The sequence below is a fragment of the Corylus avellana genome, chromosome ca10 (genome assembly GCF_901000735.1).
Source record: "Corylus avellana chromosome ca10, CavTom2PMs-1.0".
Classification (NCBI taxonomy): Eukaryota; Viridiplantae; Streptophyta; class Magnoliopsida; order Fagales; family Betulaceae; genus Corylus; species Corylus avellana.
Window position 1 is genome coordinate 4,261,587 of NC_081550.1, and position 14,480 is coordinate 4,276,066.

General features: G+C 37.4%; 1 pseudogene; it reads left to right on the plus strand.

The window, feature by feature from the left end:
- The window catches only part of LOC132163906 (5'-3' exoribonuclease 3-like), a 67,717-nt pseudogene extending 53,507 nt beyond the window's left edge, over window positions 1–14,210 (plus strand).
- The last annotated feature ends 270 nt before the right edge of the window (window positions 14,211–14,480 follow it).

Consider the following 14,480-nt stretch of genomic DNA (forward strand, 5'->3'; position numbering starts at 1 on the left):
CATCTACTTTTGGCCGTGACTTTAACATTGGCCTTGTATCTTCCTTGGGCTGGTGATGTATTCTTTTTGAAAAACTCTAAACAGATAAATATCACAGTTTATGCAAAATTAACAGATATTTATCAAAGCAAACAATCACCAAAATATAAACAATCACACACAAGAATTTTGGTGACGAAGAGGAAACCTTTTAGAAACCGATCTAAAAGTAAAACCTCTCCGGGGTAGCCAAACCCAGGAAATCATTATCAAAAGATTATCCAGAGATTACAGACACTAGGAACACTTACAACCCTTTGTAAGACCTTGGTTCTGAAAGATCGACAAGCCTACAACTCGTCTCCTTGCTCACAATCTTCTTCAACGTGATTCTCCTTTACCCGACCATTCCGATAGACTTCTCAACTATAGATTTATCAAAGGAATAATTAAAACTCTAAGAGATTCAATTTAACGCTCACCACATATGATCTCTCTTAGCACAGCCTCTGGCGAACTCTTTGGGGGCAAAAATTCGTACATCTCTCTTCTATAATGATGTATATATATCAGTACATCAAACCCTAGACCTGGGCCCACTAAAAACACGTTTTTGGGCATAATAGGTACCGGGTGTCCGGAAAAGTTAATGGGCTGTCCCGACACGGCCTTGCGGTGCAAAAATAGGGTTTCTAGAAATGCGGTCCGGACATGGGGAAGGCCTGTCCGGACAGGGCATGTAATGGGTGAAACAGCATTCTGGAAATGTTGTCCAGTCTTGATCAACAGCTCCGATCAATGGGCGTTTGTGGTTTGATTGAGCTAAAATTTTGCATGAACGTTTATAACACATGAATCTACATTATGAACGGTGGAGATTGGATTCTGAACATTCTATATTAGTGTTTGAGCCCGTAAATAGTAGTCTTTTCATTTTGGAACTGAATTAAGCCAACACAAGAACTAACACTTTTCTCACTCATGGCCGTTGGGATAGCCAGGGTCGTGTGAGGGGAGTCTTCATGATGTGAGCCCTAGGGGAGAATCTTATGCTCGTGAGAGAGGACTTTGAGTGGTGCTCTAGAGATAGGACAAGTGACGACATTTGTTGAAACCGGGCATGGCTTGGACTCGAGCCATTCGACCTGTCATAGGGACACAGAACTTTTAGGCCCTGGGCTTCTCAAGTGTGCTGGTGCCTTCGTATCCGACAAGTCTTAGGCTTCTATGATGTATGGGCTTCAAGCAGTTCTTAGGCTTTAAAGGAGTTCTCCAATTTCATTAGATGATTCGAGAATCTATACACGAGAATTTTATCTAGTGTTCCTGAGCTTTTCAAGGATCTCGATCGGACGATTCCTAGGCCCTACACAATCTATAAAATGATCAGATTTAATTTGCTCCTCTTCTCCAACTCATTTGGGTTCTCATATCTGTTTTAGAAATTTATTTAATGGATTGCATGGCAAGAATTATAAGCCCCATAAATAGTAGCTAGGAATTTAAGAAAATAACCCAATTCATAAACCCTAATTACACAAAAATCAAGAACTTTTCAATCGTGGTTTTTTTAACACTACAAGCTTTCAAACAACTGAAGTTAACAATTTTTTCTTTTTTGAGAATTATCGATTTTTGTAGCTAATGAGCAATAACCAACGTGGTTGGGTTTTAATTAAGTTGATTAATTTGGCATTCAAACATTTTGGTGTAATTCAATTTTAATTAGATAAAAATGAACTTAAAAGACTTTTTGTCTTGGGCAATTTCATGTACTCAATTTGAACCTCCCTTTTATCAATTCGAACTATACGTACTGATGAACAACCAAAGTTAGGGTTTATATAGTACTTTATGTTCCTCTCTTAGAGTTTATTTATTGTAAACCAAACAACCTTAGTTTTCACAAAGAAAAGAAAAGAAAAAAAAAAAGCTTCACCCACTAGAGGTTCAAGATTGCAAGAGAAAGCTAGGTAGAAGAATTGTCCAAAAGTTTTGGAGCTACTGCGGTAGAAGCAAGTAGGTCGTATGCTTGGTACAAGTTCTGTTATAAAGGTTTTGTAAGTGTGTCATTCTTATAAACTAAATCTTCTATTAGTGGATGAGCTTCCTAGGTTTGCCATGATTTCTTCAAAAGGTTTCCACTTTGTTATTAAATTACTTATGTTGATTGATTTACTAATTTCATAATATTTGATAATTATTTGTATTGTAATTAATTTTTAAATTTCACATTATATATATATATATATATATATATATATATATGTGTGTGTGTGTGTGTGTGTGTGTGTGTGTGTGTGAACACCTATTCAACTCCAGGTATTAGTTTGAGTCATTAATTACACAATTTCTTAGGATTCAACTTATACATATATCACTTGAACATGAACTTGCAACCCAGCTCTAACAAGCATGCATGCATGCGTCAAGCTCTCAGCAGCAATTGACAGTGGACAACTCACCCTTGGCCTTTCTACAGCTTTCAATTTTTCCATATATTTATATTGGGGATATTAAACTTTATGGGTCCATCCAAAGAGATTTTAATTCGATTATTATGGGCTAATGTATTTGGCAGAGATCATCAACGATTTAAAGAACTTAGGAAACCTCAGTGATTGATATAATAGAAAATGTCAACATTCTCCATTTCAAATGATTTGGAGGGAATCCAGTTAGTTTTATTTGAAGAATAAAATTATCTAAAAATAAAACAATTTTACTCATATAAATATAACAAACTAATCCCTTTCAATTCATTTGAACTGGAGAGAGGAACTTGTCCGAAAATGACAATCCCTGATATTAATTTATGAGTAATTCTAGGTGGCCTATTTGTGTCCTACTTGTATCCTACTAAGAATGATGTGGCTATTGAAATCACTCTTTGATCAAAATTTAATAATGATTAATCAAAAGCCCAATGATAATTTTAATAGCCACATCATTCTTAGTAGGACACAAATAGGCCACCTAGAATTACTTATTAATTTAGAGCCACAAAAAAGAATAAAACTTACCATTTACCAACAAACACAACAAACAATGCCCAATAGTCATTGTATTTGCACCAACAATTCCATTAATGGCATCAATATCATTCGTGGGAATCTATTTGATAAAATTAAAACTCGATGAATTTTTTTGATAATCAGTGAAAGCATAATATGTAATTTTCTTTTTTTCTTTTTTTCTTTCAATTGTGGGTAGGTGGCAAGTCCAATTGGGTCATATTTGCTTAATAAAGAGCTCATTGGAAGGCTCTACAATATGGAGACAACGAAGTTGAATGGAATAAAGGCTTTGGGGAAGCCACTTGTTTGCATGAGGAAACAATGTTTTGGCCTATCTTTCAAAATTATAGCTGTTGCAACATTCACTGGGGCTTTTATTTCGTTGATTCAGGTGGCGAGAACACTGGAATTTTACAAAACTAGTACACAAAGGAGGTATAGAGGTGAAACGTACGCCAAGTTCAATGAAGAGGAGAAGGAGACTGAGATGCCATCATCTTCTGATAATGAAGCCAAGTGAGGCTTCCATGGATGTACAAAGGTGGTGGCCGGTGGTGGAATGGGACCAAAAAAAAAGAAAAAAAAGAAGACAGTCACTTCTTGAGATGTTTGATTACGGAGAGAAGAAGATACAATATTGCAGAACTTTCAAATCTTAAGTTACATGGCAGGACTGTCTTTTTGAAAACCTTAGTTTAGCCTTAATTGATGTCAAGAGGGAAAAAAAAAAGTTTTAGAGGGTGTTTGTTGAATATTGTTGAACAATTGTTTCTAAAGTTGAAAGCAGTTTCAAGTGTTTTCTTGCATTTAATTCATGTGTGTACAGTTATTAATTTTAAAAAATAAATAAATCATCATTTACATAGAATAACCAATTAATCTGAGTAACAGTGGTAAAGAGACATGGCTAGATGTATCCAAGAAAAGTGGTATGATTATAATATGACTTATATATTAGTTTGCGATTTAATTTGGTATCAAAATTCAATACAAATTCAAAAACAAATTGATATTTTGTTCGAAAAATCAAAATTTGATTGTCGTGTTATAAAAAACCTTTTCTTTTTATTTTTTTTTTTATTGAAGGTGTTATTTGTTCATTTTGATGACTTTATTATATTTTATCATACTAGTTTCTATTCTACCTTCCCATTGCAATGAAATCCTATTGTTCCTACCTTGAGTGAAGTGATAAATGAGTGATATTCTTTATTCTTTATTCGATTACAAATATCTCTGATAGATATTATATTTTTTCTTCTCTATAAAAGTATTATTGGGAAGTGCATTAACATAAATATGGTAGTAATTAAGTATAGAGGTAATGCAAAAGTGTGTAAACTATAAAAACGAATATGATGGCCCATGATGCTGTTTTCTAATAATGGACCCAACATACATGTTGAGATTGATTGTCACTTTATCCTTCATTATCTTCTTCATGGCTCACTACAACTTCATTTAATTATGTCTCATGATCAACTCACGGACCTTTTCACAAAGTCTCATCCTCAATGGCAATTTTAGGATCTTGTATCTAAACTTAAGTTGGTATCTTGCATTCTACCTTGAGCTTCAGTGAGTTTTTTAGGTTCATTATAGATTGTGATGGTTACTCGCTTGTGTTGGAAAAGTGATGCTGCAACATTATCAGACCCAGTCATCGACAATTAATATGAGCAACATCAGTAGCAACTAGCAATGTTACATTTGATGGCCACTCAATTGATAATGTCTCCTCTAAACTTTTAATTACGACAATGTCCCCCTAAACTACAAAAAATTGTCAATGTCTTCCCTAATGGCGAAAATACCCTTAATAAAATAAAATAAAATTAAAACAATTTAAAAATTCAGGGTGTGAAAATTACAAACATTTTTTTTTATTAGAGTATTTTTGTCATATTGAAAAAAAAAATATTATGGTCACTTTTGTCTTTTTGTTGGCCTTAGAGGGACATTGTTAATTGTTTGGTAGTTTATGGGAGGCATTGTCGCAATTGAAAGTTTAGAAAGGATATTAACAATTGAATTGTAATTTGAGAGGGATACAGTATGTAGACTTTTCCATAATAACAATATTATATTCCAATCTTCCACCAACATCAAGGGATGCTCCTTGTTTGTAGGCTCATTCGGACAAGCTAGCGAACGAGATCTTCTGAGACCCCTTCTTTAACAACTCATCCGAACGAGCTTGTGATCTCGTTCGGACGTCCCTAGTTGGCACTGTTACTTGAGCATCCTCAACACTTGCATCTGCTCCAATAGGTTATTATTTCTGATGCCAATGTTCCTAGTGAGGGAGAACATAAGATAATGTCTTTTATTCGCCAACAGAAAAGCGTTAGTGTTGGATGTAATCAAAATACGAGGCACTGCGTCTGTGGTCTGGTATGACAACTCTGCTGGCTTCTGTTGTTTGTATTGTCATTGAGAAATGCATATTAATATGATATTGCATGCAGGACGCTGATCTGATAATGCTTGCTTTAGCAACACATGAAGTACATTTTTCCATTTTGAGAGAGGTGAATTTGATTAATTTTTGTAAATTTTAATATGTGGTAGGATTGCAATATTGAGCATTTTTGGCCTATATTTGCAATTATTGTAAAATGTATTCTTAATCTTCGTTTCTTCCTATCTGGAACATTACAGGAGTTTCCAACAATCGATGAAAGTTCGGAGGAGGAAAGGAAATGGTTTAAAAAGCCTTATGAGGTATCATGATTCACCTAAGGATAATGCTAGACATCACAAGGGATTCTTCTCAAAATGCTTTCCAAATGATATGGCAACCATTTTTTTTCTTAAAAAATTCTCATTCTCTCTCCTTTGTCTCCCACTCCTTCCCAAAATAGTGCTTTCTATAACCAAGTACACTATGATTCCAACTCATGGTCCAGACACACAACACCAATAACAGGATCCATGACAACTGTATAATGTTCAAGGTGTTACTCTTCTCCAACAGCTATAAGGAGATTCTCCTCCAACAGCTATATGGAACTTATTTCCTTGTGAGCTCTATCTAACGGCTCCTTCCATATATTGTACAACGCGCATCACAATATCTATTCATATGTACAGATATCCATTCTTTTCATATGTATATACGGTCATAACTAGTTTCCATATATGAGCACTTGTCATGTATAATGTAAGACCAACACTGTAATCGTATATTATAAATAAGACAACATGGACCTCCAAAATATTCAAGGGATCATCCATTTATTTTCATGGTATGAGAGCCATATTAAGCTCACGCAATTTTATTTATTATTATTATTATTATTTTTTTTTTTTTTTTTTTTTTTTTTTACACTACCAAATATTATGCATATGGTTCAAGTCAAAGTGGAAGGTCCCAACAATTATATGAGTTGGCTTTCTCAAATTGTTCCTTTGCTCAAATCCCATGAGTTAATGGGAATAATTGATGGCTCAGAACCATCACCCCCTCCCTTTGTCACTAACCCAAGAGACAAGGAAAAGGAAATTGCCAACCCAGCTCATGCCCTGTGGGAAAAGAAGGATCAATTTATTCTCGGTTGGATCAACACCACCTTGGCAGAAAACGTGTTGGCAACAGTCTATAGGTTGACCACTGCGTGCCAAGTGTGGACTCATCTTGCCAACAACTTTGCTTCTAAATTTCGGTCAAGATGTAACCAGCTGAAGTGAGAACTTCAAACTTTGCAGCAGGGTACACAAACCTGCATAGAATATCTTCGTGCAACCAAACCCTTGGCTGATCAATTGGCAATCATAGGAAATAAAATTGATGATGAGGATCTTATTTCTTTTACTCTTAATGGTTTAAATTCTTCATATAATACTTTTGTCGCATTTTATTCCCTTATTACAAGGGATAAAAGCTTAACTTTTGAAGATTTTCAAGCTGAGTTGCTGATCCATGAAATTTTGATTGAAAATCAAAATTCAGCCATAATATCCGACGCTAGCAAGTTTGCTTTCTTCACTCAAAAACAAGTAGCAATCTCATCCCATGGGAAAAGGAAATATGGTGGGTCACCAAGGTTCACCCAATACCGCCTAGGACCTCCAAGAGGGAATTTTCAAAGTCAATTTCATGGACCAAGATATCCACAACGACACTATCCTTCAAATACGCAGCAGCCCACCAATTTCCCTCATTCACAAGTCTCGAACCAGCAGCACCGATTTTCACAACAGCAGATTAAACCTCCACAACAATTTTCCAGCCAACAACAATTTTTCCATGGTACTTCTCCAAGGTCACCTTGTCAAATTTGTGGCAAATCCAATCATCGTGCCTTGGATTGTTACCATAGGATGGACTATGCCTATCAAGGTAGACATCCACCTTCACAATTAACTGCTTTGGTGGCACAATCCAATATTTATCAAGAAGATGAGCAACCTTGGTTTGCAAATAGTGGGGCTAATGCTCACATTACCTCTGAGCTTGAAAATCTTTCTATCCAACAACCTTTCCAAGGCAAGGAAACTGTGGCAGTAGGTAATGGTAATGGATTGTAAATCCAAAACACAGGTTCATCCACTTTTCAAACTCCTTTTTCAAATATTGTCTTGCAAAATATTTTACATTGCCCAAAAGTCTCTGCCAATCTATTATCAATTAATCGTTTTTGCATTGATAATCATTGTTATTTCATACTAATTGGGTCATCTTATTTTATTAAGGACATTCTAAAGGGAGCAACACTCTTGGAAGGACCAAGTGAAGCTGGTTTGTATCCAATCTACTTAAAAGAACCTCATTGAATAAATGTCGTGATCTCACCGCCTTTCTAGGAATAAAGGCCACATTTGATGTGTGGCACTCACGTCTTGGACATCCGGTTGATCCTATTGTTCATCACCTAGTCACATCTCAAAGTCTCCCTATTTCTGGCACTTTAGTTAAAACTCACCTTTGCTCTTTATGTCAGTTAGGAAAAGGCAAGAAATTACCTTTCACTGAGTCTACCCGTGAGTCTATTTCACCCCTCACCAATTATATCCACTAATGGTTATCGATATTATGTCATTTTTATTGATGATTATCCGCGATTTAGTTGGATGTACCCTCTCCATGTCTTTAATTATTTTGTTCAATTTAAAAATCTTGTTGAGAATTTATTTTCATGCATAATCAAACAATTTCAAAGTGATGGGGGTGGTGAATACATGTCACGTCAATTTACATCTTTTTTAACCACACATGGTATTTATCATAGGGTGACATGTCCACACACTCCTGAACAAAATGGTATTTTAGAACGCAAGCATAGGCATATTATGGAAGTTGGTTTTTCTCTTTTAGCACAATCCCACCTAAATACTCGTTTTTGGATAGATGCTTTTCAAACTGCCATTTATTTAATTAATCAGTTACCATCATCCATCCTTAAACACTTGTCTCCAAATTTAAAATTGTTTCAAAAGGAACCTGATTATTCCATTTTACGAGTATTTGGGTGTGCTTGTTATCCCTTGCTAAGACCATATTCCACGCATAAACTTAGCTTTCGTAGCAAAATGTGCATCTTTCTTGGCTACAGCTCTAACTAACATGGTTATAGGTGCCTTGATCCTATTTCAAAAAGAGTGTATGTGTCACGACATGTTGTGTTTGATGAAGAATTTTTTCCAGCCAAGGATACACGACCAACTTCTCTGTCTCCTTCTAGGATTGCTCCGACCCATGTACCTTCTCTCATCTCACTCCCTGACTTTAATTTAAATTTCAACACCTCAACACACTCAGACACACCTATTCCCACCCACCAACCCGAAACATCATCTTCCCAAAATCCTCCAAACTCACCTATTAGGTCCCCACCCAATCCACCTGCCACAATTACTCCTATACACCAACCCACACCTACTAGGTCCCCATCATATCCTTTTCCCTCAAGCTCCCCATCGGTTGACCTCATCCCATACCACCTTTCGTCCACTCACATTCCACCCCCACATCAGACGCCTCCCTCCCAACCATCTATACCTCCTTCTACTTCAATTCAACCCCTACATCCCATGACTACTAGATTTCGCACAAGCTCCATTAAACCCAAGACCTTCCCCGATTATACCCTTCATTATTGTACCAAACATCCTCTCAAAGCGTTAAGTGTTGTCTTTCCCGAGATTGAGCCCACCCGTTTCAACCAAGCCAACTTAGCACTTGAATGGCATTTGGCTATGCAGCAAGAGTATGAGGCCCTTATAAAAAATGGCACCTGGACTTTATGTCCAAAACCTGATCCGCAATAAATGGGTTTATAAAATTAAAAGAAAACCTGATGGCACTATCGACAGATTTAAAGCCCGTCTTGTGGCTAAAGGATTTGATCAGAGAAGTGGCATTGACTACACTGAGACATTCAGTCCAGTGATTAAACCAGCTACTATCCGACTTGTACTCGCTCTTGCTGTTCAATTTGACTAGAACATCAAGTAACTCGATGTCTCAAATGCCTTTTTGCATGGTACTCTCAATGAAGATGTCTTTATGGAGCAACCTCAAGGATTTGTGGATCCCCATCATCCTACCTTTGTTTGCAAACTCCATAATATGGTCTTAAGCAAGCACATTGGGCATGGTTCAATCGACTATCTCTTTCTTTGCAGCATCTTGGTTTTGTGGGCTCCTTGACTGATTCCTCACTTTTTATTTTTCACTCAAATAAAGTTGTAATTTTCTTACTTGTTTATGTTAATGATATCTTAGTCACAGGAAATAACAAGGCTACCATTTCATCCCTCATCCATGCTCTACAACAAGAATTTCCTCTAAAGGACCTTGGTGACTTAACGTTTTTCTTGGGTATTGAGGCTGCTTGCACTCCCACTCAACTCCATCTATGACAGACCAAGTACATCACAGATCTCCTTCACAAAACTAGAATGGTTGGAGCAAAGCCTTACTTAGCTCCATGTGTGTCAGGCTCACAGCTTTCTTCCTCAGCTGGCGACCCCCTACCCAACCCCACATCTATTGTTAGGTAGCCAGTGCCTTACGGTACTGTACTCTTACTCGACCTGACATCGCCTACTCTGTTAATCAACTCTGTCAACATGTACGCTCCCCGACCATTCTACATTGGACAGCTGCTAAGCAGGTCCTTCGCTACCTGAAGGGTACGCCCAATCATGGTCTTTGTTTTTCAAAAGGCAAACACTGTTTAGCGGCTTTCTATGACTTTGGTTGGGCTAGTAACCCAGATGATCGCCGATCCACAACCGGCTTTGGTGTTTTCTTTGGCTCGTGTTTGATCTCTTCGTGTGCAAAGAAGCAACATGTCATGTCTCATTCCTCTATTGAAGCCGAATATAGAGCTTTGGCCATGCTCACTGCCGAACTTTATTGGCTCTATATGCTCTTTAAGGAACTCCATGTTCCCTTGCCAACTGTTCCTAAAATATGGTGCGACAATCTCGGTGCCTTAGCTCTTGCCTCCAATCCTGTTTATCATGCCCGGACAAAGCATATTGAAGTGGATTACCATTTTATGCGCGAGAAGGTTCTCAATAAAGATATCTCAGTGCACTACTTGTCCATTCATGACCAACTCGCTGATATCTTCACCAAAGGTCACACCTCCTCTCGTTTCCTTTTTCTCCGTGACAAGCTTATGGTGCTTAGCTCCCCCATCAGCTTGTGGGGGGCTGTAAGCAAGTACACTATGATTCCAACTCATGGTCCAGACACACAACACCAATCACGGGATCCATAACAACTGTATAATGTTCAAGGTGTTACTCTTCTCCAACAGCTATAGGGAGATTCTCCTCCAACGGCTATATGGAACTTATTTCCTTGTGAGCTCCATCTAACGGCTCCTTCCATATATTGCACAACGCGCATCACAATATCTATTCATATGTACAGATATCCATTCTTTTCATATGTATATACGGTCATAACTAGTTCCCATATACGAGCACTTGTCATGTATAATGTAAGACCAACACTGTAACCATATATTATAAGACAACATGGACCTCCAAAATATTAAAGGGAACATCCATTTATTTTAACTTTCCCCATCATTTGGGAAGGATTTTGGAACACCCAGCGGCCATCTTCACCTGATTACTGTCCTTGACTTCAGCTGAAAGCTTTCATATTTGATATTCCTCTTATATTGCCTTTAAGATTTTTATTGGGGTCGGACAAAGTATGAATCACTGCCTTTAAGATTTTTCTTGTTCCTAGGGTTCTCCTTAGAAGACTCATTCATGTCTGTTCTTAGAAATGTCTGATGGTTTATGTTAATCCCATACACAGGTGAGATTGGGGACTGCTGGCTGGAAAGAAAGATACTACAAGGAGAAATTTTCTGCAGAAAGCTGGAGGGATATTGAAAACCTAAGAAAAGAAATAGTGAGCTTTTGTGACCACAAACCTTTTTTGTTTTTTGGAGGTAAGAGGAGTTGAAATATTGGTCATAAAGTTTTAACCTCTGTTGCATGATTTCTTGAAGGTAAAGAAGTACAATGAAGGACTATTGTGGGCTCTTCTATATTATTATTCAGAAGTCCCATCATGGTTATGGTAAGACAATTCTATAAAGGGTTAAATACCAAATACCCCCCTGAGGTTTGGTAACTTTATTTTTACCCTCCTGGGGTTTCATTTTTATCACAGGACCCCCCTATGGTTTTGATAAATGACCAAATTAGTTCATCCGTTAGTTGACCGTTAGGACTGACACGTAGACCAATCACATGTTGACACGTGGCACATATTTAATTTTTTTAATTTTTTTTAAATTAAAAAAATGTATTTAAAAAAAATAAAAAATAAAAAAATAAAATCGGGGGTGGCCTTGGAGCCTAAGGGGGTGGCCGAAACCACCCCCTGTAAAAAATGGCTGGCCACCCCATGGAGCCACCAAAAAAGATCCACCAATTTTTTTTCTTTTCTTTTCTTTTTTTTTTTTTAAAAAAAAAAAAACATTTTTTTAATTAAAAAAAAATTAAATAGATGCCACGTGTCACCATCTGATTAGTCCACGTGTCAGTCCTAACGGTCAACTAACGGATGGACTAACTTTGTCCTTTTTCAAAACCCCAGGGGGGGTCCTGTAATAAAAATGAAACTCTAGAGGGGTAAAAATAAAGTTACCAAACCCCAGGGGGGTATTTGGTATTTAACCCTTCTATAAAATGAAGTTCCCCTATTACAATGCCTCTTAATAATGTAATGCAATTTTCAACATGTTTTACCCATACCACTATTCACCATTTGCCTCAGATTTGAATGGCCTTGCTCAGGTCAGTGTAGAGTTTCAAAAGGGTTCCCCATTGAAACCATTTGATCTACTTTTGGCTGTACTACCCACACAGAGGTAACAGACTTTCCTTTTCTCTCTTCGTATTGTATGTTTGTTCTGTGTTTACCTTAAATCGGTAAATTAAATGAACGTGTGCTCCTATGTAGCGCTCATGTGCTTCCTAAAGTTTAACAGCCTCTGTTGACAGATGCAGAGTCCAAGATTATTTGTTTTTATCCTACTGGTAAAATCTGATTTATAGAATTTGTTAAAACAAATGGATTTGATACAAAAACTGACTCTGCTCTTTCTTTAATGCTTAGATTTTGACATCGACTTCAATGGAAAACGTTATACGCTGCAGGTCTGCTTATATTTCCAAGAAATCCATTTTTTTTTTTTCAAGGTCTTAAAAAACACCTGAAACTTTACACATTTCACGGTGAAGTGGTGATATGTTTTATTTTCTGTTTCTAATTAAGGGAATCGTCAAGCTCCCATTTATAGACGAAGAATGCCTTCTATCTGAAACTAAAGAATTAGAGATCGGGTCTACAAGTATTGATTGCGCTTTAGCCTTATTTTTCCTAACTTTATGTTCTACAGAGATTTGAAGTGCTTCTATAACTTTATTTTATAGAGGGATGAAGCACTGAGGAACAGAAACAATGTTGATCAGTTATATGTGAGTAGCACACACAATTTGGCATCATATATTTTGTCACTTTTCCCAAATGAAAACAAAGTGGTTGAGATCGATACCAGTCTCAGGTGGGGTGGATTCTTGTGCTTGGTTACATTTTCTTTCTTTAACATCAGATTTATTAATATTCTTGTTGACAGGCGTGGTCCTTACTTCAACTTGAACAATGTCTTGCATCTAATTCTACCAACAACAAAAAATGACAAACCATTCACTGTAGTCTATAAAACCACAATATTATGTATGCAGAGTATTGCCGATGGACATATTATAAAAACAAACTCTGGCATGAATATCAGGGTAACAAACCCTCGAACAGGTATGATATCTCAGTTCTTGCTTACTATATATTCCATCTGTTCAATTGGTTCCTATATTTGGTTGATGCACTAGGGTGACTTGGATGATAGTTGCAGATTTCAGTACGAAAGATGTAGAAAATCAGATAGTAGCCCTAATTCTGTTTCCAGCTCGACCCCTAAGATGATACATGAAGGCTATCAAAGGAGATTTACTACAGATTCATCTTGTGAGGTGATGCATAAAGGTGCTGGTGTTGGATGGGGTGCTGGTAGAGGAAAAGTGAATGACACTTCAAATACAAGCAAACATACTGAGAGCAGAGAAAGAATCATATTACCTAGCTCTTCTTTCGCCCAACAGAAGAGTTCAGTGTCAAGTTGGGATGCTGGAAAGTGTTATAGCAGTCTTGTTAGCTAAAGTTGTAACCTAAATGAACAGCTCAGCCTCAGGCCTCATGGAGCAGCTCAGTCGATGAACGACAATTTTTGGCCGTCTAGAAATGGTGTAAGATATGGCACAGATAATGTGCAGTAGCAGAGTATACAATTCGGGTCTCCTCCAACTCATCATGGGAGGGGACATCATGGTTCAACAGTTTCTCCAACTTACTCTTGGAAACACAGTTCTGCTACCAGCTCCATGCAGGGCCGTGGCAGAAGCCAGCATGTTCAACATTCTTCTGTCCAGGAAAGTGGCAGCCACTGATCGTGCTTTTGAAATGACTGGCCTTCATGCCCTACGTTTCTGTGTAATGCTATTCAATGACGATATGGGGGTCATTACATGTGCTAAATTGCTAATCCAGTGCTTTGTAAATATTTACCCTTCTCTAATTTCAAGTTTATTTGACTGACATTCCTGTGCTATGACATGTCTAAGTTGCAATATTTAGCACCAAAATGTTTGCTCTTCGGACACAGAGGAACTGCCTTAGCACAAGGCAATTGCTGCATGTCTTGGCATTTTCAACTTTGCTTCCTCTGCTGTAGCTAAGGAAGCTGCTTTGATCGCAGCTGATGGGTTTTGGCCAACTCTGAGAATGAAGGAGCTGAAGTATTTCGAAACAAAATCCAATCAGCTAGCATACCTGTAATACCGTTCGAACGACTGCACACGACAGCAGCAAATTTAGGGTTTAGGACTATCTAGAAACAATTCAAAGCATGAACCTCTTATCTCTATCTGAATGAAACAAACGAATTA